The 7,951-nt window shown below is 42.3% G+C and overlaps 1 pseudogene; it reads left to right on the forward strand.

Annotated features, from left to right (window-relative positions):
- The first annotated feature begins 1,099 nt into the window (after positions 1-1,099).
- LOC112934909 (zinc finger protein 346 pseudogene) lies at positions 1,100-2,998 on the forward strand (annotated as a pseudogene).
- Positions 2,999-7,951: the final 4,953 nt, after the last annotated feature.

Here is a 7,951-nt window from a genome sequence, read left to right on the forward strand (position 1 = left end):
TCTAACAGGCAATTAGACACGAAAAATAAGTAAATAACATACAGATTGGAAATGGACAATTAAAACTATCTTTATCTCAGAGGCCAATTAGGCACAAGAAAGAAAAAGAAAGAAAGAAAGAAAGAAAGAAAAAGAAAGAAAGAAAGAAAAGAAAAGACATCTAGATTGGAAATGAGAATCATCTATTCTCAAATGATGATTTTTCTATGTAGAAAATCCTCAAGAATCCGTGAAAAACTACCATAATTAATAAAAAAAATCTCAACAAGGTTTCAGGATACAAGATCAATATACAAAAATGTTTAGTGTTTCTATACACCAACTACCCATGAACATTCTGAAAATGGAATGAAGAAAACAATTTTATTTACAACAGCATCAAATGGAATAAAATATATGAATAAATTAAACAGAAGTCTGTGATACTTTCACATTAAAATCCATAAAACATTGTTGAATGAAATTTAACAAGAAGTAAATGAATGGAAAGCATTCCATGTTCATAGAGTAGAAGATAATATCTCAAAGATGGAGTTATTCCCCATATTGATCTACAGATTGAAAGCACTCTCTTTTTTGCAGAATTTCAAAAGCTGATCTTCAAATTCATATGGGAATGCAAGGGACATAAATAGGTTTAATGGGTAACACATTGATATTTTATAAATAGAAACAATCATATTTTGGAGAAAATTCCTCCACCCTGATCTTTTTCCAACTTGAGGAGCCTCTAAGGTTGAGTCTATTGTTCAAGGGACAATAACTATGAAAGGACCGTGCTCTGCCTCCTTTCCCCACTGGATACAAACCATGGGTTTGGTTCAGGAACAAAACAGCAAGGGCTGGCATAAAATAGAACAGCAATATTTTAAATTAGGACCCAGGGGCCACTGGAGCATGTTTACAAAACTTCTGCCCCAGGAGGGCTTCCTGAGATGAATTGACATGCCTTTCTCAACGTGGGAGAAAGCAGCGTAGTATTTTGATTTTTAAAATGTCTCCTCATGCTCTGCAGTTCCTCTTAGCAGCCCAGTGGGAGAAACACAGGCTGCTACCTCTGAATTTATCCGACAGAAATGAATAATGCTCATTCAGAGAAATGACCTGCATTTTGTCAATGCCATGCTCTGCACAGCCTCCTCTCCGTGGGACAGCCAGACAGCATGCGGTGCCACGGTGCACAAGGTTAGCAGCTGGAAAAGAAATCATGGTAAGCCAAGGCTGAGTTGCAATCCAGGGAGGAGAGATGGATATAAAGATTCACAGGCCCGGAGAAACGTAAGGGAAACAAGTACACTAATAGGCACTGACCTGATGCTGTTCATTACAGGTCAATTTCTGAGGTTAGCATCTGGCTTTATCCTCCACTCCTGGTTGTTAAAGCCAGATGTGACTTAGTTGTGGAGAAGAGAAGTTGCTGTGGTTGAGAGAATGGACTTTGGGGGAGAGAAACCTTGACCTGGGTTCTACCTCTGGAACTTGTAGAAGCGAAGTAACCTGGCCAACATCCCACAGTTACTGTGATACAGTGTCATCAACTGTAGGATGCTGAAAACAGTAGAGTTGTTTCCATAGGATTGCTGTAAGGATTATATTATCTAAGGAAGGTAATGTGTTTTTTTTTTACAAGTGACAATTATTAATATTAGCTGTTATTAAACATGCAGCTGATTTTTACTGTCTGTCATTATTTTAGCCAGCCTTCATAGATTTCCAGACTCTTGAGCCCAATTCTCTTAAACAAATAAGAGATGGGGTTGTCAGAGCTGTAAAGAATTATTTATCAGAAGTTATCCCAGACCTAGACTATGACTACCATTCCAAACCCCTAATTTTTGAAGAAAATGGATTTTAATGGGTTGTACAGGATGAAAAGATAGGTTCTCCTAGTTACTAAATTTAAAGAATATGCACTTCCTCGATGAGAAAGGAGAATAACAATACTCAGACTAGTCTGACCTACTGATTTTGTAAAGAGGTCAAATGACTATGTGTTGGCAAAAGGGCAATTAGGCACTACCAAATAGGTTGGTAGTGCTTATTATATATTATTTGTTTTCTTTTAAAGATATGGAAAGTAGAGACCAAGGTTTATGAGTTGGCTGTCAGTAGGGCTTGCAAGAAAGATGGAATAGCCCTCATTGGGCACCCAGAAGGCTGTAGCCCCTGGAGGGGCAGGGTCATACAACAAAAATCCAGGATGGGAACAGGATGGACAGCACTTCCACTGTTAGAGGGTGTGCCACCTGTGGGAAGCAGTGTCCTGGGCCCAACCAGTAGAGTGGGAAGAAAGGGGAGCACATGATCCAGAAGAATCCATCTCTCTTTACCAATACTCCATGTAAGGGTTGCTGCGCTTTGCTCATTTCTGAATCCCAGAAGCTGGCACACTACCAGGCAAAAAGCATGCCAACAAAGTGAAGAGATACCAAGCGATCCATGGAATGGAGATGTTAAAGGGAGAAACAAAGAAGCTCGACTCGGATCAGAAGACCAGCAGAAGCAAAGACAAGAACCAGGGCTGCCTTATTTGTAACTCAGCCTTTTCCTCCCCTGGCATAGCCCAGTTGCACTACCTGGGGAAGACCCATTCAAAGAACTTAAAGCTGAAGCAACAGTGCACTAAGGTGGAGGCCTTGAACCTGAATAGAGGTGATAGACTAAGACAAGTTCTGCAGCCTCTGCCATGTGATTTTCAACCACCCTGTTGTGTCTCCACAACGTTATGTGGGCAAGAAAATAGGAAATAGGAAACCGAGCTCAAACCCAAGGCACATGATGGGCAGCTGGCAGACTGTGCTGTCCCTGACTCATCAGCAGGGAAAGGCTACCCCTGCAAGATGTGTAAGATGGTGCGGAATTCCATAGAACAGTGTCAAGTTCATGTGAGTGACTTTAAATACAAGAACCAGTCACCAACCCAAGGGCATCACACCTAGGCCAGATTCCAATGCAAGGGCAGCCCTTTTAGAAAGAATCAACCACCTTGAAAGACTAGAGGTGTTTCTGTCCAGCACCTGAGGTTGAACCAGCTGCTTCCCATGAGCATGGGCTGCCCTTGGCTCCCTTTTCCTCCTTTCTTATAGCTGTAGGACTCATAGACCCTAAGGCAGGAGTGGGTCATAGATAGCATCTGATTGGTCCAGAGCCATCCTGGCTCTTCCCCTTTGGGATGGGCCCTATAGGTCAGGACAAGGGAAAGGGGTGGATCTCAAGAGGAGTTGTGGCCCGCAGGGTGGTAGTTTGGAGGATGGCTTTCCCCATTCCCTAGCCCCTTGGGGCCATATGTCAGAGCCCCAGGTCTGAGATTACTCTGAAGGTCAGTTTTGAACCAGTTTGCAGTTAAAGAACTGAATTCTACATGGGCTCTAGGTAGCTCCAGTGGAACCTGAAGCTTTCACACCACACCTTGGCCTAAGTGAGAAAAGGCAGATGGAAGTCGTTGCCCCATCAAAGCCACTTCCAGATATTGGCCAATTATACAGCTCTTTGCCCACTGTGAGGTCTCCTCCTGGAGCAATGGCACAGCCCTGACAGAGCAGCGCTATCATTTCTGCCCCTTCTCCACCACTCCTGAATGGTTCTAAAGATCAATCAGCAGCTGGAGAAAAGCTGGAGCTGGAGAAGGCCTCAGTACCGTGTGGATCATGGAAAGCTCCAAGATGGGTTTTTTCCTCTCCTCCATCAGAGGTGCTCTGACCCAGGATCATGTGGAGAAGTTCCCACATCCAAGTCCCCTCAATGGTTCTGTGCCCTTAAAGACAAAATGCTTCATGCCAGCCAGCTCAGAGTTTATTGGTGCTCCTTGGTTCTCCTAGCCCTCTTCTTTTCCTTGTGTAACAGGCCACCTACCCAGGTTGCTGTGGTGCTAGCCCTCTCCTATCATCCACAGGAGATGCCTGGGTACCATGGAATAGGATAGGGCCCCCAGGGATAGAAAGGAGGGCTGGTGTAGGTTTCTGCAGTGAGAAAACAAATGTCCCCCACCCAAACTAAGATTTATCCAACTCTGCTGTGTTTTATGACCTGGGACTTTACTGAGAGTGGATTATTCCTTGTAGCTTTCAATCAGGAATTTTAAGGAGTGTCACCATCATAGGATCCTCTTCACTGAATCAGCCCCTAGCTGCTCTTGTGGCATCTCCCCCGTCATTGCTTTTCTCTTTGTCTGTGAAATGCTTTTATGTATTGTGTATGGGTGTGTATAACATGTGCTTATGCTCTATATCTTGGTCACTGAAGCATCTAAATAAAGATTTTCTTTCATAAGCCAGACTGCAACTTAACAAACCTAGGGTTTGGGGTGATATTGCCATTAGCTATGTGTGCCTTGACCGCTCATCCTCACCCTTCTTAGACTCCCAGGGCTCTAAATACTGATCTTAGGAGATGGGATAAACATCTAAATTACCTGGCAACTTTGCCCAGGAAGGCTTCCCAGGTGTTCTAAACTTAATACAACCTCATCTATTCATCTACCTCCCTCTGTCATGGAGGGCTTTATGGAGGTCTTTATGTTTAAATTGAGACTCTACCTTATTTGAGAGGATCATTCTTGCTGTCAGGTGGAGAAGAAATGGAGGGGAGCAGGGAAAGAGACAGATAGGGAAGCCAAAATGGAGACTGTGTCCAATATGGCTCTCTTCAAGCTCGTCCCTTCAGGGCAGAGACATAGCCTCTTGCATCTCTACTTTTTTAATATGGAGAGGTATGTCATGAAGTGTTTGTTGAATGTATGAATGAATGAATGAATGAATGGGAGTATATATGGAAAGATGGCCTTTTCCCACACAATGCTTACACAGCACTAGGTTTGTCCCATGGAGTTATAGGTCTAGAGATGCTTACAAGAAGCTTTACTATGATCCAGAAATGAGCTAGGGAAGAAATGAATGTGATGGCCTCAGGAGCCCTTTGTTCAGCCTTTGTTTCAGACAGTCAGATCTGAGGAAGATACTCAGGCAGTCTCAGTTCCCATTCTTCACTCAGCAAACTGTATTTGGCACCTGCTCTTGACCAGCTGGGAAGGCCCTACCTGGCCCCCATGGTGGGTTCTCAACTCTCAACTTCCAAAGCCAGGACTGTCTCAGCAATTTCCCTGGAGTCCTTCTACCTTATAAAGGATGTCAGAATCAGTCTGATCTATCAGGCAAGGAAGTGAAGGGCAGAAGGGTGGGTGGGCTGCAATATCATGAGCCCTTGGCCCATAAGACCTCTTACTCTGGATTCAAGAGTCTCTGCTAGCCATGTGCCCAGTCCTGTTGGCAAGAGGGCACAGGGATGAATGTTTTCTTGCCCTTGGGGAGCTCATGAACTATTAAGGATCATTGTAAAAATGATCAGAGGCTTATACTGGGTACAATGGGAATGCAGAAGATGAAAGCAGTAACTCAGCTAAAGGTATGAAAAAGCTGGAGAAGTTGGGAAGCTTACATTTGATCTGCATAATAACCCTTTGAGTTAGTGAAAGCTCAAATTAACTAATGATATTCCAATTTATAGAAAGAATTCACAGAAGTATAGTATTTTGCCTAAGGTCCTGATACTGAGAAGCAACAAAATGGACAGCAGAATCCGTTTCTCTAGATTCCTAGTCCAGAACCTTTTCAAACAAGGACCAGAATCTTTCCCACATGACCCCTGGGCCTGCCTCACCCACCTTCTGGCAGGGCCATAGTGTCACCGAGCAAGCAGCCACAAAACAGTTTGGACAATGGTTATTTTATATTCCAAGCCCTGCCCCCCTACTTCTCATGATTTTACCCAAGATTCCCAGTGTCTTAGATGTCAGTTATAACTATAAGAAACTGACATCAAAGCTGTTAGCTAAAAAAGGAAATTTATCAATTCATCTAATGAAAAGCTTTGGTACAGGGATGGCTAGATCCAGGTTCTGACACAGTGTCATCAGGCTGAATTTAATCTTACTTTGCTTCTCTCTCTGTTCCCTGTTTCTCAGGCCTGTTACTTCTCCAAAGGTACCAGGATGGCCATTGGCAGCTCCAGGGTTGTATCCTGATAGATATGCAATTACAGTGGGCAGAGCATCTTTTCCTACTAGTTCCAACAAAAAATTCTGGGATTGACTCATTAGCCAACTTGGTCCCATCCTGATTCCTAATCAATCACTGCAACCAGAGGAAATAGTGCCCTGATTTGGGGCAAAGGAAATAGTAAGTTCCACCTAAAACACATTGACTGGAAGAGAAAAGCAGAAAGTATAGGGCTCCTTCTAGACTAAGGGAGAAGAATGGATGTGGGTGGCAAAGATTAATGTTGTGAGCCATATCCAGAAATTGTCTTTGTTTGAATACCACATTTTCCCTAACTATCTGAGATACATTTAGTAGTGTACTCGAACTTTTAGTGTACAGTTTGATGAGTCCTTACATATGTGTGTAATAGGCAGTCACCCTCCACATCAAGATATAGATCACTGCCAGCTCCCCAGAAGTTTCCCTTGTTCCTCTTCCTTGTCAATATCCCCCAGAAGGAAATGCTGATTTGGCCTTTGTCACCATATATTAGTTTTGCTTGCTCTTGAATTTTGTAAAAATGAAGTCACATCCTCTTTTGCTCAATATTGTCTATGAGATTCATCCATGTTTTCATGCGAGTCCGAAGTTCATTTTCCTCATGCTATGAGGTAGTAATCCATTATGTGAATGCATCACAATTTAGCCATTCTGTTGATGAATTGTCCAACTGGGTTATTACTCATTTTGAACTATTATAAATAAATCTCTTGTGAAAAACTTAAAAAAGAGAGATATGGAAAGTCAGGTCAATGAGGTTATGCTACTCTCCATATCACACATAGTTTTTCAGTGGTCCATCTTGAAGCAAGGTCTTCTGATACTTTTACTTGAGGCTGCATAGGAGTAAGGAGATAAATATTGAATACTGACTATGGTAGCCTCCATAGGAAAGTAGAACCTTAAGAAAACCCCATGGTGATAAGTGGAGGGAGACTAGGAAAGCTCTTTTTTTCATCTACCCAATAAAAGCAAGAGTTCTCATTGTTTCATCTTACTATCTGCCAGTGTGTATGTAGTACAGCTGGATAAAGCCATCCTGGAGAGAACTTGCTCTCTACTTGTTCCAAAGGAAGATATAAATTGAGCCATTGGGGAAGAAATGAAGCCATCAGACACAATTGTGATGGCTTTTTAATGAGATTGTTTGTACTAGGCCAGCAGGTAACCTTGGTGCTGAGTCAAACCCAGGAAAGAGATCATGAGAGATCAAGGGAGGAGGGAAAGAGAGGCGGAGTAGGAGCTGGGAGCTGGCAGCTGGCCAGCAAGCTACAGAAAAGGAACTAAATTATGCATCTTATTTAGTACATTTATTAAAAGAACATTTCTAGGCAAACATCCCAAAACAAATGTGACTATCAGTTAAGCGCCCCGCAGTCCTGAGCAGATTTAGTGCATGACAATTTTCTCATAATGGCTTTGTGGTGTTTGCTGAGTTTCATCTCTTTATAGCATTTTATGAATTGTCATTCCATGGGGATTTTAAATGGGCTGAATTTGCCCTTCATTTGTGGTTGTTCAACAAAGTCAAAAATGGATAAACGCAGAGTGAACATGGTGTAGGAATCAGAAGAACATACTCAGGTTCAAATGATAGTCAACCGAAGTTTTCGATTGACATTTACCAACAGTCAGAGCAATACTTACTCCTATTGTTTGCTAATTTATAAAATTTTTGAACATTTCTTTTTTACTGGAGCTTGAACTTGAGAGCCTGGGGAGATAAAGGTGACAAGGTTTCTAATATTACAGAGTATCATTTTAGGAAGAGAAAAACGCATAAAAGGTTAAGGCAGAATTATATAGATGGAAGTATCACACAGTGTTAGGTATAAAGGATAGTGATTCTTTCACTTGGAAAGTGATGGTAGAGCAAGAGAGGTTTTCAGAAAGGAAATGATGATTCTTGACTGAGA

The sequence above is a fragment of the Vulpes vulpes genome, chromosome 6, assembly GCF_048418805.1.
Source record: "Vulpes vulpes isolate BD-2025 chromosome 6, VulVul3, whole genome shotgun sequence".
Lineage (NCBI taxonomy): Eukaryota > Metazoa > Chordata > Mammalia > Carnivora > Canidae > Vulpes > Vulpes vulpes.